Here is a 26247-nt window from a genome sequence, read left to right on the forward strand (position 1 = left end):
AGGTGCCTGGATGGCTCAGTTGATTAAGTGTCCAACTCTTGATCTCAGCTCAGGTCTTAATCTCAGGGTGTTGAGTTCCAGCCCCACACTGGGCTCCATGCTGGGCATGGAACCTACTTATAAAAAGCAAAACACTAGAAAAACCACAAACACATGGAAGCTAAACAACATACTACTAAATAACCAATGGGTTTACAAAGAAATAAAAAACAAAGTAAAAAAACACATGGAGACAAACAAAAATGAAAATACAATGGCCCAAGATCTTTGGGACACAGTGAAAGCAGTTCTAAGAGGAAAGTTTATAGCATTACAGATTTACTTCAAGAAATAAGAAAAAATCTCAAATAAATGATCTCACTGTACATTTGAAGGAACTAGAAAAAGAAGAACAAATAAAGCTCAAGATTAGTAAATGGAAGAAAATAATAAATACCATAGTAGAGATTAAGTGAAGTGGAGATGAAAAAATAGTAGGAAATATGAATGAAACCATGAGTTGGTTCTTTGAAAAGATAAACGAAACTGATAAACTTTTAGTCAGACTCACCAAAAAAAAAAAAAAAAAGAGAGAGAGAGAGAGCGCTCAAAACTAGAAATGAAGGAGGAGAAATAACAATCGGTACCATATAAATACAAAAGATTGGGGATCCCTGGGTGGCGCAGTGGTTTGGCGCCTGCCTTTGGCCCAGGGCGCGATCCTGGAGACCCGGGATCGAATCCCACGTCGGGCTCCCGGTGCATGGAGCCTGCTTCTCCCTCTGCCTATGTCTCTGCCTCTCTCTCTCTCTCTCTCTGTGACTATCATAAATAAATAAATAAAAATAAAAAAAAACAAAAAAAACAAAAAATTGTAAAAGACTACTACAGAAAATTATATGCCAACAAACTGGACAAGCAATTGCCTAGAAGCAATGGATAAACTTCTAGAAACACACAATCTTCCAAAACTGAATCAAGAAGAAATATAAAGTCAGAATATCTCAATTACTAGTAACAAATTAATAATAATAAACTCTCACAAACAAAAGTCCAGGCCAAAACGGCTTCACATGTGAACTTTACCAAATATTAAAGGAAAGTAAATACCTATTTGCCTCAAACTATTCCAAAAATAGAAAAGAAAGGAAAGCTTCCGATTCATTCTAGAAGATAAGCATTACCCTGATACCAAAACCAGAAAAAGATAAAACAAAACAAAACTACAGGTTAATATCTCTCATGAACATAAATGCAAAAATCCTCAACAAAACATCAACACACCAAATTCAACAATGCATTAAAAGGATCATTCAAAAAACTAAAAAATAAAAGGATCATTCATACTTTTCCCATAAGAGCCATAGGGTGGAGAGGGGCATGATCCTGTCCTCTCCCTGAGATGGTATATACTCATCCTGATATAAGTGTACTCCAAAAAGGGGAATCATATGGCAAAAATATTACTTGCCTGCTGTGTTCAAATCTCCCATTTGGCCTGTTATTGCACAAAAACAACAGACAGCCATATATTGTAACTGAATTAGCAGGTCATCAATCCAGTGCTGAGTCTTGTACTGGTGAAACCATGGTTCAAATTCCCAGAATTCAAGGCAGTGAGACCTACCATTCTGGTGAGAGTGCTCTTGGAAATGCGTGTTGTGGGGGCCGTATGCCTGCGCCAACCAAAACGTGGTGCTCTTGGCACCACAGGGTGAACACAACCCAGAAGCGATATGCCATCTGCTCTGCACTGGCTGCCTCAGCCTTACCAGACTACTCATGTCTAAAGGTCATTGTATTGAGGAAGTTCCTGAACTTACTTTGGTGGCTGAAGATAGCATCGAAGGCTACAGGAAGACCAAGGAAGCTGGTGTTTTTTGCTTCTTACAAAACTTAAAACCTGGAATTATGTCAAAAAGGTCTATGCCTTGGGGCATGGGTGGTTCAGTGGTTGAGCATCTGCCTTTAGCTCAGCTCATGATTCTGTGGTCTTGAGATTGAGTCCTGCATCAGGCTTTCTGCAGGGAGCCTGCTTCTCCCTCTGCCTATGTCTCTGCCTCTCTCTCTGTGTCTGTCATGAATAAATAAAATCTTAAAAAAAAAAAAAAAGTTTTTGCCTCTCAGTGAATGAGAGCTAGCAAGGGCAAAATGAGAAACTGTCATCATATTCAGCCCAGGGGACCCTGCATCATTTATAATGAGAATGGTCTCATCAAGACCTTAAGAAACATCTCTAGAATTACTTTACTTAATGTAAGCAAACTGAACATTTTTGAAACTTGCTCCTGGTGAGCATGTGGCATATTTCTGCATTTGGACTGAAAGTGCCTTCTGCAAGTTAGATGATGTATATGGCACTTGGTGTAAACCTGTGTCCCTGAAGAGTAACTACAACCTTCCAATGCATAAGATGCTTCATACAGACCTTAGCAGAATCTTGAAAAGCCCAGCGATCCAAAGAGCCCTCCAAGAACCATGCAAGAAGATTCATCACAGAGTCCTGAAGAAGAATCCACTGAAAAACCTGACAATCATGTTGAAGTTAAACCCATATGCAAAGACCATGGTGCTGGAGCACCATTCTTTGCTAGGCTAAGAATCACAAACTCCAGGTAGATAAGGGAGCAGAAAGCCCTAAAAGTCAAATCACATGAGAAGGGGGTTCCAGGCAAGAAGCCTGTGGTAGAAAAGAAAGGAAAGAAAGTTGTTGGTGTTAAGAAGCAGAAGAAACCTTTGGTGCAGCTACCAAGAAACCAGCAAGCAAGAAGAAGCCTGCAGAAAAGAAACCTACCACAGAAGAAAAGAAGCCTACTGCATAAAAACTTGACTTTGTTTTTAAAAACAAAAAAACTTACTTGATAAAAGTCAAATCATTTTGGACAGCTAATTTTGAATAAAGATCTGATCAAAGGCAGTGAGGGAAAAGAGGGATTATTCATCACAATCAAGTGGCATTTATTCCAGGGATGCAAGGATGGTTCAATATCCAGAAATCAACCAATGTGATATATCACGATAACAAAATGAAGGATAAAAATCATATAGTCATCTCAAAAGATGCAAAAAAGGCACCTAGTAAAATTCAGCATCCATTTTCATGGTAAAAACTCTTAACAAAGTTGGTTTAGAGGGAACATACCTCCACATAATAAAAGCCACAGATAAAAAACCCACAGCTAACATCATATCAATGGTGAAAAACTGAATGCTTTTCCTTTAAGACCAGAAAAAAAGACAAAGATGTCCATTCTTGTCACTTTTACTCAATTCAGTACTAGAAGCAGATAAGAAAAATAAAAGGTATCCAAACTGATAAAGAAGAAGTAAAACTTTCACTATTTGCAGATGATATGATACGATGTGTAGAAGACCCTAAAGAATTTACCAAAATACTATTAGAATTGATAAATGAATTCAGTAAAGTTACAGGATAAAAAATTTAATATACAGAAATCTGCTGTATTTCTATGCAGTAATAATGAAGTAGCAGGAAGAGAAATTGAGAAACAACTCCATTTACAATTACCCAAGAAAAAAAAAAATACCTAGGAATAAACTTAACTAAGGAGGCAAAAGACCTATACTTGGAAAACTATCAGAAATTAATGGAAGAAACTGAAGATGATAAAAACAAATGGAAAGATACATCATGTTCACAAACTGGAAACATTATTATTGTTAAAATGTCCATACTACTCAAAGCAAATGACAGATTCAATGCAATCCCTATCAAAATTCCAAAAAGATTTTTCACAAATTAGAATAATAATACTAAAATTTGGATGTTACTACAAAAGACCCTGAATAGGGATGCCTGGGTGGCTCAGTGGTTGAGTGCCTGCCTTTGGCCCAGGGTGTGATCCTGGAGTCCCAGGATCGAGTCCCACATCGGGTTCCCTGCATGGAGCCTGCTTCTCTCTCTGCCTGTGTCTCCGCCTCTCTGTGTGTGTCTCTCATGAATAAATAAATAAAATCTTAAAAAAAAAAAGACCTTGAATAGCCAAAGCAATCTGAGAAAGAACAAAGCTGGAGGCATCACAGTCACAGATTTCAAGATATACTACAAAGCTATAGTATTCAAAACAGTATGGTACTGGCACAAAAATAAGCACATAGATAATCGAGCAGGATAGAGAGCCCAGAAAAAAAACCTCATGCTTATATGGTCAATTAATCTATAAAAAAGGAGGCAAGCATATACAATGGGGAAAAGACATTCTCTTCAATGGTATTGGGAGAACTGGACAGCTACATGCAAAAGAATGAAATTTCTTACACCATACACAAAAACAAACTCAAAATGGATTAAAGACCTATATATGAGGGGATCCCTGGGTGGCGCAGCGGTTTGGCGCCTGCCTTTGGCCCAGGGCACGATCCTGGAGACCCAGGATCAAATCCCACGTCGGGCTCCCAGTGCGTGGAGCCTGCTTCTCCCTCTGCCTGTGTCTCTGCCCCCACCCCCTCTGTGTGACTATCATAAATAAATAAAAATTAAAAAAAAAAGACCTATATATGAGACCTGAAATCCTAAAACTCCGAAACAAAAACATAGGCAGTAGTGTCCTGAATATCAGCCTTAGCCATATTATTTATGGATATTTTTCCTTAGGCAAAGGAAACAAAAGCAAAAATAAACAAGTAGGACTAAATCAAAATAAAGAGCTTTTGCACAGTTAAGGAAATCATCAACAAAACAAAAAAGCAACCTACGGGGTGGGAGAAGAGATTTCCAAATTATTTATCAAATAAAGGGTTAATATAAAAAGTATATAAAGAAGTTATGCAACTCAATGGCCAAAAAACAATCCAATTACAAAATGACTAAGGGACCTGAGTAGACATTTTCCCAAAGAAGACATACAGATAGCTAACAGACAAATGAAAATATGCTCAACATCACTAATCATCAGGGAAATCCAAATCAAAACCATAATGAATTATCACCTCATACTAGTCAGAATGATTATTAATTAAAAGAAATAACAAGTGCTGGTGAGGATGTGGAAAAAAGGGATGCGCATTGTTGGTGAAAATGTAAATTGGTATAATCACTGTGGAAAACAGTATGGCAGTTCTTCAAAAAATTAAAAATACAAATACCACATGAACTAGAAATTCTACTCTACTCTGGGTATTTATCCACCCCTGCAAAAAAAAAAAAAAAAAAGCCCCCGAAAACACTAATTTGAAAAGATATATGTACCTCTATATTCATTTCAGCATTATTTACAATAGCCAACACTTAAATGAATAAAGAGGATGTGGTGTGCACACCCACATACACACGAATGTCACTCACCCATTAAAAGAGTGAAATCTTGCTATTTGTGACAACATGTATGGTGCTACAAGGTATTCTGCTAAATGAAATGAGTCAGAAAAAGATAAATACCACATGATTTCTTTTACTAGTAGAATCTAAAAATCAAAACAAGCAAACAACAATAAAAAACCAGAAACAGATTCATAAATGTAGAAAACAAACTGGTAGTCACCAGAGGGGTGGGAGTTGGGGATAATGTGAGAAGTAGTTGAAGGGGTTGAAGATATATAAACTCCCAGTCATAAAATAAATAAGTCACAGAGATGAAAAGTACAGGCTAGGGAAAATGTCAGTAATACTGTAATAATGTTGTATGATGACAAATGGTAACTATACTATCATAATGAATGTTGCATAATGTATAGAACTGTCAAATCACTATGTTATACACCTCAAACTAATAATATTGTATATCAAGTATACTTAAACAATAAAGATTTTTAAAAAAGAAGATAAAAAGACAAGTTGAAGAATGGGAGAAGATATTTGCAAACCACATATTCAAGAATAATATCTAGAACATATAAAGAACTCTCACCACTTAACAGTTAAAAGAGGTAAACAATCCAATTAGGACAAGGGCAAAAGACATGAAAAGATATTTCACTGAAATGAATATACAGATGGTAAATAAGCACATAGAAAGATGCTCAACGGCTTTCGTCATTCTGAAAACACAAATTAAAACACAATGAGATATTACTGCAGACCTAACAGAATGGTTAAAATAAAAAACTGTTAACAACACAAAATGCTGGCAACCAGGCAGAGAAAATGGGTCACTCAAACATCGTTGGTAATAATCTAAAATGATATAGCCTCTCTGGAAAATAGTTTGGCCATTTTTTTCTGTTGTTTCTTTTTTTTAAGATTTTATTTATTTATTCATGAGGGACACAGAGAGAGAGAGGGGGGCAGAGACAGGCAGAGGGAGAAACAGGCTCCACACAGGAAGCCTGACGTGGGACTCGATCTGGGGTCTCCATTATCACACCCTGGCCTGAAGGTGGCGCTAAACCGCTGAGCCACCCGGGCTGCCCTTTGTTTTGTTTTTCAAGAGAGAGAGGGCTTTCTGACACAGGGCTTGATCTCATGACTCTGAAATCATAACCTCAGCCGAAATCGAGTTGACACTTAACCAGTTGAGCCATCCTAGCACCCCTAGTTTGGCCGTTTCTAAAAAACTAAACATGCAACTACTATATACCTCAGCAATTGCTCTCCTGGGTATTCAACCCAGAGGAATAATCCATACAGTGGATTTCATACAAAACTTGTGCATGAATGTTTATTTAAGTTTCATTTATAATCGCTCCAAATTGAAACAATCTAAATGTCTTTCACAGTGGGTGAATGGTTAAATAAATTGTGGTACATCCATACCATAGACTACTATTCAGCAATAATAATAATAATAATAAAAAAGAACAAAGTATTGACACACAATTTGAATTCATCTCCAGAGAGTTATGCTGAGTCAACAAAGCCAATCCCAAAGGCTACATAAAGGCTACATACTGCATAACTGCACTTACCTATCATTTTTGAAATGGCAGAATTTAGGAATGGACAAAAGATTAGCGGAGGTCAGTGGTTAAGGAGGGGCTTAGAGTAGGACAGATGTGAGAATGGTAATAGAAGAGAAGTATGAGAGATTCTTATGGTGATGGAAATGTTCTGGATACAGACTGTATTCATACCAACATTCTTGTTGTAATACTGTAGTATAGTTTCAGAAGATATTACCACTGGGGAGTCACCAGCAGAAGGCGAGTGGGGTCTCTGTATTATTTTTACAAGTACCTAAGAAACTAAAATTATCTCAAAATAAAGCTTAATTAAAAAGAAACTGTTCTATAAGAGAATTAGAATGTTCATAGATGGGGTGGGGGTGCTTGGGTGGTGCAGTTGGTTAAGTGTCCGAGTCTTGGTTTCAGCTCAGGTTGTGATCTCAGGATCATGTGCCCATGTCCGGCTCTGCACTCGGTATAGAGTCTACTAGAGATTCTCCCTCTCCCTCTGCTCCTCCCATTTGTGCTTTCTCTCTCTAAAATAAATAAAATCTTAAAAAAAAGAGAAAAGAATGTTCATAGATAGGAAATGTATTTGAAGAAAACCATAAGGAGGAAATGACTATTTCTCAGAGAAGAAAAGTAAACATCATGGAGAGAAAGGTTGTTAATAGCTGGCTAATGACCATGACCAGATCCAGCTGTCCTCAATCTTTCCCACTCAGGGATGGGGATAGGATCTCAGGAAATCACAATGTGAAAATATGAATAAACTTCAGAGTCTGAAAAAAAAAAAAAAAAAAAAACTTCAGAGTCTGGGCTTCTGAACAGGGGGACACAAACTGTAGTAGACTAAGAGTCACTGGTATTTCTCAACTTTCCCAACTACATACCAACACTAGGGATTCTTGTATTATAAAGACAGGGCATGATTTTTGGCTTTAGAGAATAAAAGTTCCCAGATAGACAATAAAAATATACATAAGATGCCAGCTAGATTCTCTTGTTTTTCTGTGTAGTCGCCACCCTCCGAGATATCCACTTCCTAGTACAGCCTTATGTGGTCCCTTCTCATGCTGAATAAGGATGACCAACAGGATATTGCATAAATGACAGTGTGTGACTTTGAAGGCTAAGTAATTAAAGACATGACAGCTTCTTTCCTGTTCTCCTTTGGATCGGCTGCCATTTTGTAAGGATACTCAAACAGTACTGAGGAGGAGTGCACATGGTAAAGACCTACCGCCTCCTGCTAGCCGTATAGATGAGCCCTTCTTAGAAGCATGTACTTCAGCCCCAGTCAAGCCTTCAGATGCCTACAGCTGTAGGCAACTCTCTGACAGCAATTTCACGAGAGACCTTGAACCAAATCCACCAAGCTAAAATGCTCCTGAATTCCTGACTCACAGAAACCATATGAAATATTAAGTATTAAAAAAAGAAATATTAAGTATTGTTGTTTTAAGCTGGTAAGCTTTAATTTGTTATGCTGCAATAGATAACGAATACATTCTACTTTCCATTTCCAGGGCTAGGTGGGTATAACCAAAGGTAACCAATGAGAAGAAAGCCTTGTGTATTTAGAAAACTAAAAGCAGAGCCTAAAAGGTAGACTAATAGGCCGATGGAACAGAAGAATCCAGAAACAGATCCATACATACTTTGTCACTATTTTTATGAAAAAGGTGGGGCATGAACACCAATAAAAAATAAATTTATTTAAAAAAAAAAAAAAAGAAAAAGGTGGGGCATTCTGGGTGGCTCTGTGGTTTAGTGTCACCTTCAGCCCAGGGCCTGATCCTGGAGACCCAGGATCAAGACCCATGTCAGGCTCCCAGCATGGAGACTGCTTCTCCCTCTGCCTGTGTCGCTCTTTCTCTCTCTGTATCTCTCATGAATAAATAAATAAAATCTTTAAAGAAAAAAAAAGAAAAGAAAAAGGTGATACTGCTTTAGAGAAAAGAATGGTCTTTTTAATAAACAGTAAGTGGTCATTTGATAATTATGGGGAAAGATTCTTAATCCTTATTTCATGCCATATGTGAAAATTAATTTCAGATCATTATAAATCCAAATGTGAAAGATACAACAATAAAGCATTTAGAGGAAAATGTCTTCATGACTTTGGGGTAGGCAAAGCTTTCTTGAATATTCAAAAGTTACTAACACAAGAGAAAAAGGAATCAATGGTACTACATTAAACTTAGTGTCTGGCCCCATCAAGAGGATGAAAAGCCAAGTGCATAAGAGGAGATACTTGCCATACAAATATCCAATGAAGGACTCAAATTCAAAATATATATTAAAAAAACCCTCCTACATATTAGCAAGAGAAAGACCCCTTGATAGAAAAATGGGCAAAAGATCTGAATAGCCGCTATGCAAAAGAAGAAATTCTTTTTTTTTTTTTTTTACAAAAGAAGAAATTCAAAAGGCAATAAGCATATAAAAAGATCTTGATTTCATTAGTCACTGGGGAAATGCAAATTAACACCACTACACAACCACCTGAATGGTTGTAACAACAAAGACTGATAATCATAAGCACTGGGAAGAATATGGAGAAACTGAAACTCTCCTACCCTATTAGTAAGAGTGTAAATTGGTATAAACACTTTGGGAAACTATGGCAGTATCTTCTAAAGCTGAACAAGCATCCCAGGACCCCACAATTCTACTCCTAGTAATTATGTACATATATCCACCAAAATACATGTACTATATCATGCTTGCCTTTCTGCTCCATTTCAAACACTTATTGTGGATAGTCGGGACTATTGCCATACTTTCCTAACTAGTTATCCTAATTAAATGCTTATAAATGTGTCCAGTTTAATCTTGAAGTTTTGAAAATCTCCAAAATTTTCATGACTCTCTATCATCTTCACAGCGAAGTTCAGTTTCTGTAGCTTAGGGTTTTGTTTTGTTTTTTCAATTAAAAACTTTAAAGCTTATTTTTAATGTGTTAAAATATACTGAACAGAAAATTTACCATTTTAACTATTTTAAGTGTACAGTTCTGTGGCATTAAGTAAATTCACACTGTTGCAGAGCCATCAACACCATCCTACCTCAGAACTTTTTCATCTTTCCCAACTGACACTTTGAGTCCACTAACTACTAAACTCAGTATTCCCAGTAACTCTACTCAGTCCCTAAAAACCACCATTAAACTTTCTGTCTCTAGGGATTTGACTACTCAAATATGTGGAATTATACAATATTTGTCCTTTTGTGACTGGCTTATTTCACTTAGCATGAGGTCCTCAATGTTAATCCATGTTGTAGCATGTGTCAGAATTTCATTCCCTTTTAAGGCTGAATAATATTCCATTGTGCGTATATGTCACATTGTGTTTATCCATTCCATCTGTTGATGGACTCTTGAGTTCTGTGGCTCAGTTTTAGGGCCTTTATAACTTAGCTCAAACCTACTTTTCCAACTCATTTCTACTCCTTTATTTATACTTTGTTATATACACACACACACACATATATATACACATACACTGTAACTATTCAAACCAAGTTGAATTTTCACTGCTTCCTGGACATACATTTTCACCTCCACACTCTCAATTTCGTTGGGTCTGAAAAGACTCCCAATCTTCCTTCTTTTCTAAATTCTCCAAAGTTTTGCTTATATTTCAATGCTACCCTATAATGTCATCATTTTTTATCATCCTTCGCCCAAGGTTCCAACATGTAGAGCTCTTTTCAGAATAGAGGTTCTGGTCTTTGTCTTCCCCAGATCCTCACACAGGGCCTTCTTTCAGTACATAAGTTCTCTTATTTATAGAACTACGCAAAGTAGCTAAATCCCATTAAAACATAAGTCTACACATTTATGCTTAAATATCTCATGAAACTTTTTCCTGTTTTCTTTTTTTTTTAAAGATTTTATTTATTTATTCATGATAGACACACACACAGAGAGAGAGAGAGAGAGAGAGAGAGAGAGAGAGAATGAGAGGCAGAGACATAGGCAGAGACAGAAGCAGGCTCCACACAGGGAGCCCGACGTGTGACTTGATCCCAGGTCTCCAGGATCACGCCCTGGGCTGAAGGCAGGCGCTTAAACCGCTGAGCCACCGGGGTTGCCCCTTTTTCCTGTTTTCAATAATAAACTATATTAAGTCACTTAAAAATGCCAAGTAGACAATATGAAGAGTTACAGGATATCACTTTCTACCTAATTCCTGGTGTAACCCAGCCAGGCAGAAGAAACACCATTTATTCAGATCAACAAAAACTCAAAGCAACAAGGCACAAAGGCAGAGAAATATGGAGAGCAGAATGAGGGAGATGCTGCAGAGTAGGAGAAAACCTTCAGACCAGAGTGAAAAGACCTAAATTACAGTCCCGGTTCTGCTTATAAACTTGGACAAATTTTTAATTTTCCTAAGCCTCAATAACCACACATATAAAAAGGGAAAATACAAAGCTAATATGATTACACAAGGTAATAAAGTAAAATTCAAAACCGTCAAAGCATCTAGATAGAACTAAACTTGGCAGGGAGCCCTGGTGGCTCAGCGGTTTAGCGCTGCCTTCAGCCCAGGGCCTGATCCTGGAGACCCAGGATTGAGTCCTATGTCAGGCTTCTTGCATGGAGCCTGCTTCTCCCTCTGCCTCTGTCTCTGCCTCTCTCTCTGTCTCTCTCATGAATAAATAAAATCTTAAAAAAAAAAAAAGAACTAAACTTGGCATGGTAGTGCCAAGAACATAGTTCCTGAATCTAAAGCAGTCCAGGGAGATTCTGAAATCACGAAATTGGCAAAAGAGTTATCATTATAACAGATCCTCACGTTCCCTACTCATTGTTCTTTCTACTTCATCATTAAGAAGGCAGTATTTTTTTTCCTTCTTCTCTTTTTACCCTGTATCATACATCAGCAACTCCTCTGAGTTTTGCCTTTTTGGGTCAAACGTGTGACTATCCTTCCAGTCTCTCAGGTACAAAAATCATCTACTTCCACTCAGTTCTTCCTGCTACTTCACTGCTCATGTCAAATCAACAAGGTCCTTTTACAGTATTCAGGAAAACAAGCCAATTCTGCTAGGTGTTTTGAGGGATACAGAAGAGGAAAAATCTAACCACTCCTTTCAAATAATTTATGTGTTTAACAATGTTGCAGGAACAAAAGACATGAACATATGTCCCTAAAATAAAAAGCAAATTTGGGGGCACCTGGCTGGCTCAGTTGGTAGAGTATGTCACACTTGATCTCAGGGTCCTTCAGTTCAAACCCTATGTTGCATGTGGAGCCTACTTAATTAAAAAAAAAAAAAAAAAGCAAATTTTTAGAACTACCATAAAAAGAGACTAATATGCTGTTAGACCAGTTAGGCCACTGAAGCAGGGAAATCAAATTGAGTGGGGGAAGCAGGGAGAGAGAAAGAGAAATATGAATGAATATGAACAATGACGAAGATAGGGTATAATATATGGTTTAGGGAAGAAAGGAGAAATGTACATTTCTTATAGAGTACACAATATGACCAAGGCCTGGGGATGTGAAAATGTAAGACAAGTTCAACGAATAAGGAAAAGTCTCTTTTAAATGTGGAAGTGGAGAAGAGGAAGAGCTTGGTAGTTCTGGAAAGACTTGAATATCATGCTAAGAAATTTTGCCTTTATCTTATTGGTAATGGGGAGCCACCAAAGAGTATAGCTCAGTAGAGACATGACTGTTGTTGCTGGGCTATTATCTGGCAGAATGATGATAATGAATTAGAGAAAGGAAAAATAAGAGGCCAATAAAACTATTTAGAAAGTTGTTATAGTAATCTGCAATCTGGAAAGAAGACAGCAAGAAGACAGAAAGGAAAAGACAATGTAAGTCACTTTATTCAACAATGGGGCTTAAAGAAGTATATGGTGGGGGGGCCTACTCTCAGAAAAGAACTTTCCATTTGTGTCTGTGATTAAGAGAACTCCACCATCTTCTCTGATGAAACAAAAGTGACTGTCTTCTTTTTGTACCCAAATCCAGTAAAAAAAAACAAACCATTTCACAACCATTCAGACCACAGACACGTACCATGGGTATGTATGACCTGGAAATTGCATCATGCCTTGCTTCTGAGCAGAGAGTGCATGTTCCACAGGAATTTGCCTGTTCTTTAGGTTAGGTTCCAAGGTAGCATGTAGCATGAGGCCATGACGTCTTCCTATTGCTTTTGGCACCTATGAAAACTCAGGCGGGCTTCAATTTAGCTTTACACTGGCCATAACACACAGGATGTTGTGTTCATTTCTGGTGGTGATAACGAGACTTTAAATCCTATGTTACTAGGATTCAGTTAGGTTCTGCCTGGAGTCACGATTATAGTGTTCTAAGACATAAGAGGCTAACATGTGGAAGAGCAATTTGATTTATTTTGGGTGATCCCATATACCAAAGTTGAACTAGTGCCAGCAGGCACACACTACTGAAAAGCAGATTTTTGCTGAGAGTGTTGGTAAGAATTTTTTGAAAGAGTGGTCCAAAGCAGGGCCCTTGGAAACTGGAGAACTATTCAGCATTGGAGACACTGAAGAGGAGATGGCCCAGGCCAGGGGTCAGCAAACTTGTTCTATAAAGTGCAGAGAGTAAATATTTTAGGCTTTGCACATAGTACAGTCTGTCACAATTACTCAAATCCATAGTGGCAGGGAAGAAGCCATGGATAATTTGTAAGCAAATGAGAATGGCTGTGTTTAAAACTATGTAGAAAAAGAAGGGATCTCTGGGTGGCTCAGAGGTTTAGCGCCTGTCTTCCACCCAGGGCGTGATCCTAGATTCCCAGGATCGAGTCCCATGTCGGGCTCCCTGCATGGAACCTGCTTCTCCCTCTACCTGTATCTCTGCCTCTCTCTCTCTATGTGTCTCTCATAAATAAATAAAAAATATTTTTTTTAAGATTTTATTTATGAAATATAAAGCAGGCTCCATGCAGGGAGACCAACGTGGGACTCGATCCCGCGTCTCCAGGATCATGCCCCAGGCTGAAGGCAGCGCTAAACCACTGAGCCACCCAGGCTGCCCAATAAATAAAAAATCTTAAAAAAAAAAAAAAAAACACAAGAAAAACTATGTAGAAAAAGAGATATTGGGCAAGATCTGTTTGCCAACCCTTGCCTTAAGCTAGGGGTGGGGCAGAAGACTGAAAGGGGGCTCAAGCAGTGGATCAGTAGATAGACTAGGGATGAAGGTCTCTTTCAATTTTGAGAGTCTTATGTATTTTTAGCCAAGAAAATCTAATATGGTAACATCTCATTCAATCAGATTATTCAGTCTTAAAACAGAGGGATGTGTGCTTCTAAATAACCCACTATTAATTAGAATCCCCTTGTAGTTGCAACTTTAACAGCTGAAAATATTTCTAAAACTCCAGAATCTCCTGCCCTGCCTTAGGTATTATACCAAAGATAACAGAACTTTTCTTTGATGACTAAGGACTTAGAGCCTCATATCATCTTTCTAGATACCAAATCTCACATGCCTTGTGGTTAAAATTGTAGAAAGGTCAAGGCATTTCTTGGAAGAGGGTTTTGTGTAACTCCTAGAAATGGGTGTGTCTTTTGAACTTCCCTCTTTCTGATGAGGGTAAAGCCAAAAACTGCCAATAAACCAGGAGAATCCTGTCAAGTGAAGATAATAGTTAGTTATAACCTCAGAATCTAAGGTTACTAGATGTTATCAACAGACTGACCTTGTTAGGGATATTAGAAACATAATATTTGCATCATCCAAAAGTTCTTTGTTTTATACGTAAAAAAAATTCATCAATATCACAAATGCACACACACACACGCATGCTCTCATTCACTTTCAAAGATGTAGAAGAATGTGCTTGGCTTAGTACGTGAGGCACAGCCATACCCCAATACACTGCAGCATGAAGTATGCAAGGCCAATCTTATGTGCCATAACATTTAAGAACAAACAATAAGAGAGTCCAGTGGATCACATAACGGTCACCTATTTCGGGAGGAACTCTTCCTAAGTGAGGAAGGACTTCTTGCTATTCTTACTCTAGGAATCCTTCAACTACTGTAGACCACAGTGACTTTACACTCCGAGGGAGGGGGAAAAAAAGGCACTTGCTGAACTCCTGCTACATATCACATGCTTTGTATCCATTAACACATTTTAATCCAAACCAATGCTACAAGGCATATATGATCCCCTTTTTTTACAGACCAGAAAAAGGAGTTTCATCGAGGTTATACAACTGGCAGAGATCATAACCCCAGAGCTTCTGGCAGGTTGGAGCTAGGGTCCAGAAAGAACTTGAGAAGCTAATACAGATAGACTGCTGACTACACTTTGAGACACACTGGCCAGAGTGTCTATGAAAGATCAAGTTCATAGTTGGCAATAGCAATAGAAGGATTAGAGTGCAGGTCTCAGCTCCTAGTCCAGAATTATTTCCACTCCTCAAATCCAAATCCCCTAGGAGAGGGAAGCATAATTACATGCTCTTGACTCATTCATCTCAGTAATAAAGTTTTCCTCTGATTCCAGTTAACCTTATTTGTTCCTGGGGAAGAGAATAAACCTTATCTCTCACCACAAGACTGTTACATTGTGAAGTCAGAGAGCTTTTGTACCTCTAGCATTAGGAAAGTACTTGGTAAATGTTATGTGCTTTAGGACTCTTCAATAAAAGCACAGGAAAAGAAGAGGTAAAAAAGAAACAAAACCTTTTAGTCAGATGACCTGCTAATGTAACACTTCCAGGATTCTAACCATTTCTATCCTGGGAGAGATGGTACACAGACACCATGAACACAAAAGATCACTTCTGTGTGATCTTTTATGTGAAACTGACTCTAGCTCTAAGCTTTGGGGGTAAAAATTATGGGATCCTAGGTTAGGCTAGTTAATGCTTGGTTCAGCTATGGGTAACGGATCAAAGCCAGCTTGAACAGTTGTTAAGATTCCACATCAGGACTTCAGTGTGTCTCAACGTGGGCTCTCTCTTTCACTGGACAGAAAGTTGTAACAATATGAGCCTGACGTTGTAGTGACCACCATTTGGAGTCTGACGACAGCTAATCCAGAGAATGCTGAGTTAGAAAGATGGATCCTGATGAAATGTAAGTCCTAAATCAAGCTGATCCTGCAGCCAGGTTTCCTCCTTTTTGGCTTAGGTGACTTAAACTCTTTCCTCATTTAAGGCACTTGAGGTCACTACCTAGTCAGCACAGGTTTTAAGCATGAATCCCATACTGAGACCCAGAACTGTTTGCTATCACAAGAGTAACTCAGGGGTCCTTCCCAGAGGCTCTTATCATATTGGTTATCTAATGCACTTTGAAGTATCCTTCACTTCCAGTTCCTTTTCCACTCCTTTTTTAGTCCCTCACCTCCTTCCAATCATTCAATCAGCATTTATCAAACCTATCAGTGTCAGGTCTTTTAGGACCTCACAATCTATGGTAAGGACACAGGTAACTCAGTACTCTGAGGTCACTGCTCTACTAGTGGTTGAACAGAGAAGCACTCTGCCTGGGATGAGTCAGGGACGGCTGCAGAGAACAAGCAACATTTGGATTGGGTCTTGGTGGATGAGCAGAGTTTCCCAGCTGAGGTACTGAAATTTTTCACTGCACTACACGTGTGTGTAAAGAAATCATGAAAGAAAGCACTGTGGGTTTTGCTTTGGGGGTCACAAATCAATTTTAGCAAGTAGTTGGTAAAGCTGAAGAAAGGATGACAAAAAACTGTGTGGAAAGGAAATCACTGAAAGGAAGGCTGGAAAAGTGGTGTGGGATTATTTTAAAAGCTTCACATGTTGAGTTTCATCCTTTTTTTCTGTAGGTCAATCACTTTTTTTTAACGTTGTAGTTGACACTCGATGCTATATTAGTTTTGGGTGTATAGGTCAATCATTCTTGGTATTAAGTATTAATGTAAAGTTTAAAATTTGAGAATTCCCCCACAAAGTGACTTACAGTATTTATTAGCTAATAAATAAAAACTCCTATGAATTCATTAACTCATTTATTTTATTGATTACCATGTCTACATTTTTTAAAAAGTATAAATACTTGTAAATTTGGTGCATAAGTGAATTGTATTGTGTGTGTACATGTTTTCAAGGACTTGTGGAAATGGAATGAGGAGGGCAGAGAGCATGAGAAGGGAGGCCAGAGAGCTGTTTAAGAAATAATGGCTATTTGGACCAGTGGCAAAGGACATATATATCCAAGTATATCCCAGAGACTGAAATGACTAACCTTGGCAATATGGGGGATATGAGAGGATATAGGAGATATGGGAGGAAGAATAAAGACAGACTCCCAAGATTTCCTGCCTGAGCAAATAGTTGGGCTGTGTCATGACTTACAGTGAGAACTACAGCCACATCTCTCTGACAAACCTATCACAATGTGCTCTGCCCATTCTTTGCCTTGAATGCATCAAAAATGAAGGAGTAAAATGAATTTGACATGTGTGACAGAACGAGGGTCACATCTGGGAACCAAAGAGCGTTGTATGAGTGATTACACTGACTAAATTCTATGAGATTGATTCCCCAAAGACCAGGTCAATTTTTCTGTAGAGGACTCAGGGAATCCATTAGTGGAATTACCTCTCCCATTGACAATACAACAAATGAGTTGTTGCCAACCCTTTGTGTTTCGGAGAAACAAAGGTCATTCCATTGAGGAACTCCCTTTCATGTCCTTGAATGCTCTGATCTAAGTTGTATTTAAAGCTCTGAATTAAGTAAAGGTTACCAGAAAAAAACAGGGCAAAGTTGGAGGAAGGATGACAAATAATGTCCATCAATAAATACTGTTAAACTGTTCCTTTCCTTTAGGACAAAGGTTTCTGTCATCAGACTATCCCACTTCAAGTACTGGGAGAATAGAAGACGCCTGGGTTTTTGGCTTCCCTAAAGACCTGGTTTCATACTTCCTTAAACACATACCTGACTGTGTGACTCTCTTGCTTCAACAGCGGTACTCAAAACCCGAGTATGTAACAGAATTTCTGAAACTTATGTTCAAATGCAGATATTCCCAGGTCCCAGGAGAGATTGAGACTTACTTGGGGTCCAGGGATACTACAAAATGTCCAAGAATCCCATTTGGAGAAACAATGAACTGCATTATTAATAATGGTTGATAAAATATGGTTACAATTTAGTGAACTGTCCTGGGAGAACAAGTGGATCATGGAGATCTGGGTTGTACTTCCAGTTCTGTTTCTGGTCAGTTAACTTGGCATGTGAACCCAGGTGTGGGGGAGAACATTACTGCTATGGTCCATAGTTTTGACATTTTAAGCCACAGGAAAAGATAAAGGGTTGGCAATGTCACTAGAGCTTCCTTCCCCACCATACTAGACATAATCTCCCAAAGTACTCAGATTGTAGATATACATGAAAAAGAACACAGAATCCAGAATCCAGTGCTTTCTGGAATTTGCCAGTCATGAGTGAATTTTGTGAAAACCTATTTCTAAGGTACAGGATGAACATGAGGCTCTTCTAGAAGCTGGCTTTCTCTTCCCTAATCAAACTACCAATATATTTGCAGGGAAGTAATTCAAAGGATGGAAGGAAGGTGCCTGGGTGGCTCAGTTGGTGAGGTGTCTGCCTTCAGTTCAGGTCATGATCCTGGGATTGAGTCCACACTGGGGTCCTTGCTCCATGGGGAGCCTGCTTCTCCCTCTACCTTTGCCCACCACTCCCCCCTGCTTGTGCTCTCTTTCCTTCTGAAAGAAAGAAAGAAAGAAAGAAAGAAAGAAAGAAAGAAAAGAAAATCTTTTTAAAAAGACACCAAAAACAAAAGATGAAAGGAGAAACTATGACTAATTGTGAAGATTAACTCAGGTGATCAAATAAATGCCCTGCTTGCCTCCTGGAAGCCCTAATTTACATCAATCTGGCTGCCTGAAGTATGTATATCTGAAACACATTCCCATACAGAGACTATTCTATGGCCTCTATTATGATCTATTTTAAAGGCTTTTTTTGGGATCCCTGGGTGGCGCAGCGGTTTGGCGCCTGCCTTTGGCCCAGGGCGCGATCCTGGAGACCCGGGATCGAATCCCACATCAGGCTCCCGGTGCATGGAGCCTGCTTCTCCCTCTGCCTATGTCTCTGTGCCCCTCTCTCTCTGTGACTATCATAAATAAATAAAAATTAAAAAAAAAAAAAGGCTTTTTTTTTAAGATTTATTTATTTTATATATGAAAGAGAGAGAGAGGACATAAGCAAGTTTGTGTGTAGAAGGTTGGGGGTAGAGGGAAAGACACTTCAAGCAGACACCTGCTGAGCGTGGAGCCCTACCTGGGGCTCAATCTCAAGATCCATGAAATCACAGCCTGAGCTGAAACCAAGAGTTGGATGCTTAACTGACTGAGCCACTCCAGTACCCCAAGGGTTTCATTTAATTTGTAAGTCTTTATACAGCATTAGAAGAATAATCTCTGGGCTAATGCCTTTCTTTTCCCCTTGTATTTTTTTTTTAAATCAACATTATAGAGGTATAGTTTATATACAACAAAATTCACCCATTTAAAGAGTTCAGGTGTATGAACTTTGACAAATGTGTGTATTATATAACCACCACCACAATCAAGACAGAATAGTTCCAACACCCTAAAGGGTTCCCATTGTCCCATTTCCAGGTCAGTCTCTACCCTAGGCAATCACTGTTCTACTTTCTATCATTATAAATTAGATTGGTCTTTTCAAGAGTATCACAGAAATGGAATCACACATCATATATTCTTTTGTGGCTGGACATACAACATAAAGTTTTATGATTCATCCATATTGCTGCATGCATCAGTAGTTTTTAAATTACTAATCGTATATCATTTTATGAAGGTACCATAATTTCTTTATCCACTTATTGATGGACAATTGAGCTGTTTCCAGTTTTGGGCTATTATGAATAAAGTAGCCATGGAATATTCACGTACATGTCTTTTTCTGAACATGTTTTAATTTCTGTTAGGTAAATATCTAGAAATGAAACGGCTGAGTCACATGGTAAGTATATATCTGCTATTGTAAGAAAACTGCCACACTTTTTTCCAAAGTGGTTATCAATTTTTGAGTTTCCCCCAGAAACTTAGGAGAATTCCAGTTTCTCCAAAAACACTTTGCCATTATAGCTAGTCTAGTGGGTATGTAGTGGTATCTCACTATGTTTTTAATTTACGTTTTCCTGCTGACTAATGATGTTGAGCAACTTTCCAGGTTCTTATTGGTCATTGATCTTCTTTTATGATGTGTCTGTTTGAATCTTTTGCCATTTTTTAAGTTGAGGGTTTTTTTTTGTTGTTTGTTTTGCCTTATTATTGAATAGTAAGAGTTCTTTTTTTAAAAGATTTTATTTATTTATTCATGAGAGACACATAGACATAGGCAGAGGGAGAAGCAGACTTCCTGTGGGAAGCCTGATGTGGGACTCAATCCCAGGACACCAGGATCATGACCCAAGCCAAAGGCAGATGCTCAACTAATGAGCCACACAGGTGCCCCCGAAAGTAAGAGTTCTTTACATATTTCTGGGTACTGTCTTTTGTCAGATATGTGTACTGAGAATATTTCTCCCAGTCTGTGGCTTGCTTTTTCATTTTTTAAAATAGTATCTTTTAAGAGCAAGTATCTTTAATTTTGAAGAGATCAAATTTATCATTTTTTAATAGCTCAGGCTTTTTTTTTTTTTCATTCTTCTATTTCTTATCTAAAAAATTCCTTTCTACCCCAAGGTCAAAAAGCTTTTCTGCTTTGCTTTTTCTTAGAAGTTTTATAGTTTCAGTTTTTATGTTCCATCCTGGTGCAGGCTGTGAGGTAAAAATCATGGTCTGTGTTTTTCTTTTCTTTTCTTTTAAGACTTTTTATTTTATTTTATTTATTCATAGAGACACAGAGAGAGAGAGAGGCAGAGAAGGCAGAGACACAGGCAGAGGGAGAAGCAGGCTCCATGCAGGGAGCCTAACGTGGGACTCGATTCCGGGGCCTCCAGGATCACGCCCTGGGCTGCAGGCAGCGCTAAACCGCTGCGCCACCGGGGCTGCCCAGTCTGTGTTTTTCAAATGGATATCCAGCTGTTCCAGCAGTGTTCAAAAAAAAAAAAAAAAAAAGAAATATCCTTACCATAAGAGATTGGCTTGGCCTTTTTGTTGCAAATCAATGACCAAATATATGTAGGTCTATTTCAGGATTCTCTACTATATTCAACTTCTCTCTCTCTCTATCAATATGCCAATATCATATTGTCTTCATTACTGTAGTTTTGCAGTAAGTTTTGAAATTAGGTAATGTGAGTCCTCCAACTTTGCTCTTCTTCAAAATCGTTTTGGCTATTCTAGTTTCTTTGCATTTCCATATAATTTCTAGATTTTAGAATTGTAAGTTTCTACCAAAAAAAAACAAAACAAAACAAAAAAACAAACCAAAATACTCCATAGTGCTGGGGTGTTGACTGGAATTGCATTAAATCTAGAGATCAATTTGGAGAAAAATGGCATGGTATCATTTCTTCCTTAAGTGTTTGATAAAATTTACCAGAGAAGCTGTCAGGCTTGGAGTTTTTTTGGGGGAGGTTTTTAATTAGAATTTAAGTTATTTGATAGATTAAAGAGCTATTTCGAGTTTTACTTTCTTCTGTATCAGCTTTGTCTTTCATGGAATTTGTCAATTGCATATAAATTATTAAATTTACTCAGATGGGGCAACCCCGGTGGCTCAGTGGTTTAGCATTGCCTTCAGCCCGGGGTGTGATCCTGGAGACCTGGGATCAGGTCCCACATCGGGCTCCCTGCGTGGAGCCTGCTTCTCCCTCTGCCTGTGTCTCTGCCTCTCTCTCTCAGTGTCTGTGGTGAATGAATAAATAAAATCTTAAAAAAAAATAAATTTACTCAGATAAGGTTGTTCACAATATTCTTATATTACCCTTCTAAAAAAATTGAGATAATAATACACATGCCATAAAATCCACCCATTTAAAATCCACAGTGCAACTTTTTTTTTTTTTTTTTTTTTTTTTTTTAGTATATTCACAAGGTTGTACAACCATCATACTATCTAATTCTGGAACATTTTTATCACCCCAAAAGGAAATCCTGTATCCCTTAAGCAGTTACTATCCATTCTCCGTCCTTCTCAGACCCTGGAAACTACCAATATATTATCTTTTAAAGTATGTGATATTGGTAATGATGGGCTGATCCATTTTTGAGGTAGTCTATTTTCACAGAGATCCAGTCCTAATGCATGAAATCTAAAGAGAGCAAGTCCCTTCACAATATGGGACTCTAGAGAAGTGGAAGAAGAGAGAATTTTCCTGGTCTGTTAACTAGACTCCTCACTGCCTAGCAGCATTTTCAACCAGTGAAGAGTGTGACAAATTACTGAATGGTTTTGATTATTTCAGCCCTAAGGAAAGCTTAAGTCACCTAGGGGCCAGTCACCTCTGGCCACAAGCTACCTGAAGCCTGACAATGAAATATGTGTGTGTGTGAATATTTCTATATCTACATATAAATATATAAAATATGATATGAAAAAGTTTGGGAGGCACTGGCCTATAGTATGAAGTTCAAACTCATCTCTGGACTCTCTTTCATTTGGCCCCAAGTTGCTTCCTGTAATTGCCTTCTACACCATTCCCTCTATTCTTATTCTTACACAAATATCTTAGACTCCAGGAAGAATTATATGCTTCAGTCCAGAAGCCCTGTAGCTGGTGCCTTTGAGGTGTTCTTTGTCAAATACTACCAATCCTTCAAGATTCTATTCAAATGCATTTGGGGTGTGGAAGGGGGACTCTGGCAGGGTAGGGATTAAGCTCATCTTCCCCCTTACAAAGCAACAGCTAAACAGAATGCTGGCTGAAGACTCAGTACTGACAGGCCATCAGAGTATAAATCTTTAATTATATTTTTGAAAGTGTTTTATGAGGGCAGCCCAAGTGGCTCAGCAGTTTAGCACTGCCTTCAGCCCAGGGCGTGATTCTGGAGACCCGGGATCGAGTTCCACATTGTGCATGGAGCCTGCTTCTCCCTTTGCCTGTGTCTCTGCCTCTCTCTCTCTCTCTCTCTCTCTCTCTCTCTGTCTCATGAATAAATAAATTAAAAATCTTAAAAAAAAAGAGAAAGTGTTTTATGAAAAAGCAAGAAAGGGATTATCATCATTTTGTAAATCAAGGAACATTCATCCAGAAAATAGGAATGACCTACTAATAACCTCATACAAGTAAGTTCCATAGAGAGCTGGAACAAAAATCCAACTCTCCTTATTGCCATGCCATTTATCAATATACCAGTATTTTTTTTTAAGATAGGACCCAAAATCTTTTATTATAAAATGGGTCCCATATATATTTTCTTAATTTGGGGGAATTTATTTTTTTTCAGCTTTACTGAGGTATAAATGACATAAAAAATTGCAAGATATTCAAAGTATATATCATGGTGATTTGATATACATATACAACCTATCTTTTAAGTTCCCCAAGTTTCCTAGCAGTGGTCAACAATGACTTATGTGTACTTTAGAACAATCACAGGTTGGATATTGGGTTTGAGGATAGGAATGAATCCTGAATGTGGAACAGAAGATCTGACAGAGAAGAAGTGGCACACTAGAGCTCTGGGTGCCTTAAGCCTGCTTATAGGGGATGCCTGGGTGACTCAACGGTTGAGCACCTGCCTTTGGCTCAGGTCGTGATCCCAGAGTCCTGGGATCGAGCCCTGCATGGAGCCTGCTTCTCCCTCTGCCTGTGTCTCTGCCTCTCTCTTTCTCTCTCTCTGTGTCTCTCATGAATAAATAAATAAAATCTTAAAAATTTTTTTTAAAAAGCCTACTTATAACAGCATAGTCTAATGGCAGTCACTTAGCTGATTCAGAGTTGTCTCTGTAGAATTAGTACTGACCACTTCAGTAAGCAGAAGTAACAGAACCTCCCATCTTAAGTAAAAACCACCTAATCCTTTCATTTCTAGGCACCCATTCCACCTTTGTCTGAGTGAACAATAAAGCTGAATAAATACTAGACTACAGACTCAGTTTTTAGACTATTTTTCCATCTTGAGGCACCCTGATTCTGTGACATGGTATCCTTTGGGGCTCTAGAAACTTTCCCAAGGTCCCAATTTCTTCCACTTCAGAGCAAAAGGTTGCAGATTCCAATTGGGGTCTTATGGCTTCCTCAAGGAAAAGTCAAGTATCTCCCAGGCTCAATCTCAGTGACTTTCCAACTAAAATTCTTTGACTGAAACAAATCATTTCTGACCTTAGCCCTTATTTGATTAAAAAATGTTACACTGCAGCAGTACAAAATACAGAATTGATTCCAGCAGTTTAATCTCTAGAATGCATACCCCTATATTTACTATATATCTCTTCACCATGCTTGACTCATACTTAGAAATTTGGTACTTTATTTTTGTAAGAACCTTCCACTTTACTGTACTCTAAACTGAAATGAGGTTTCCCGAAACCAGAATATAACATGATTTATTAATCAAACCTAACCAAATCCAAACCTATCCACTTTCTAAAGCAATCAATGTAGTGCAAAATTAGAATAGAAAATTTCTCTAAAAGGATAAGTAGAGATTTCATGTGTAAGCAGTTCTTGTTTATAGCCCCAAGTTTCATTTTAAGTGTTATTTATGTTATTTCAGATGCACAAGTGTTTTTGTAAAATTCTTAAAAACAAAAGACGGAAAAGATGCATGGTAATGTGTGGGACAATGGAAAATAAGCAGGATTTAGAATTTGAAACTGTGGTTCAAATCCAGATATCACTTACTAGCTGTATGACCCTAATGAGTCACTTAACCTCTATGAGCCTTAGTTTCCTTATCTGTAAAACAGAACAAATTCCACCTACTTCACATGGTTATAGAGAGGAAAGAATAAGGCAAGATATATATGGTTTTGCTTTGGTTTGTTTTTTTTAGATTATTTATTTATTTATTTATTTATTTATTTATTTATTTATTTGAGAAAGTGAGAGAGAGCACACACACAAACGGGGGAAGCAGCAGAGGGAGAGAGAGAAGCAGACTCCTCACTGAGCGAGTTGATTCCATGGAATAAAAAAAGAATTAAGGTAGGTATGTATGGGGCAGCCCAGGTGGCTCAGCAGTTTAGTGCTGCCTTCCGCCCAGGGCGTGATCCTGGGCACCCTGGATCGAGTCCCATGTCAGGCTCCCTGCCTGGAGCCTGTTTCTCCCTCTGCCTGTGTCTCTGCCTCTCTCTCTCTTTCTCTCATGAATAAATAAATAAATAAATCTTTAAAAAAAAAAAGATAGGTCTGTAGGTGCTGTTTATTTAATAATAAAAGCAAGGGCTGGTTTAAAATATACAGAGAAGGACGCCTGATGGCTCAGCTGGTTGAGTTCTAACTCTTGATTTCAGTTCAGGTCATGATCTTGGGGTTGTGGGATCTGCTGTGCTCAGCACAGAGTCTGTTTGGGATTCTTTCTCTGCCCCTCTCCTCACTCGCTCACTCTGTCTCTCTCTAAAATAAATAAATCTCTAAAAAAAAATGTACAGAGAAAAAAACATTAAGGACTATAGAAAATCAGAAGGATTAGATTTAAAGTGATTCCTAGTGTCCAAGTCATAACCTTTTAACAGTTGAGCCTGTGAAAATATGAGTTTACGATATTCAAAGGAATAAAGTGTACAAAAGGTTTTTTTTTTTAAGATATAAAAGATAGGCAACTATTATAGGATTTGTTTGGTATTTTTGTTGAGTTTCATAAGAAGGGAGTCCATACCTCAGACATTTCCTCTCTTCTATGAAGCAGTATATATTATGTAAAGTATAGAGGCATATCTATTTCTATCTGCATAAGAGAAAGAATCAATTAGGACACTACAAGGTACTAAGAAGTACAAGAAAAAGTAGAAATTATACAAATAACAGGGACAATAGATCAGCATTGGTGGTCACACAGATAGCTAACAATAGGCAGAGGGGACTAATTGTTAAAATGTCCTAGTGATCACGCACCCTGACCAGGTAGAATGAGTATGCAATGGTACATTTTGAGATAATACTTCAGCCTGCAAAAGATAGCTGACTCCATGAACTCATATTCTCTCATCTCCTAGCAGGGCTTCTCAAACTTTAACATGCATCAGGAAAAGAGAAAAAATGCATTAGCATTACCTAGAGGACGTGCAGATTAAAATACAGATTTCTGGGCCCCATTCCCAGAATTTCTGATTGAGAAGGTCTAGAGTTGGGGGGGGGGGGGAGTCTGAAAATTTGCATTTCTAAAAACTCTCCAGAAGATGCTGATGCTGCTGGTCCTAGAATCACACTTTGAAAACCACTCCCCTAGATACACCATTAACTACAATGACATAATATTGAGGCATAATTAAGTTCTGAATAAGGCTAACATTCAGGTCATAATTATAAGACAGCATTTTGTAACTCTGGCCAAG

General features: G+C 38.2%; 1 protein-coding gene and 1 pseudogene across 1 annotated transcript in view; one reads left to right on the forward strand and one right to left on the reverse strand.

Annotated features, from left to right (window-relative positions):
- Positions 1 to 26247, reverse strand: part of GAB2 (GRB2 associated binding protein 2) — a 192414-nt gene that overhangs the window by 61454 nt on the left and 104713 nt on the right. The gene's annotated exons all lie outside the window — the stretch shown is intronic.
- On the forward strand, positions 2110 to 2801 carry LOC140614597 (large ribosomal subunit protein uL4 pseudogene; annotated as a pseudogene).

The sequence above is a fragment of the Canis lupus genome, chromosome 23, assembly GCF_048164855.1.
Source record: "Canis lupus baileyi chromosome 23, mCanLup2.hap1, whole genome shotgun sequence".
NCBI lineage: Eukaryota > Metazoa > Chordata > Mammalia > Carnivora > Canidae > Canis > Canis lupus.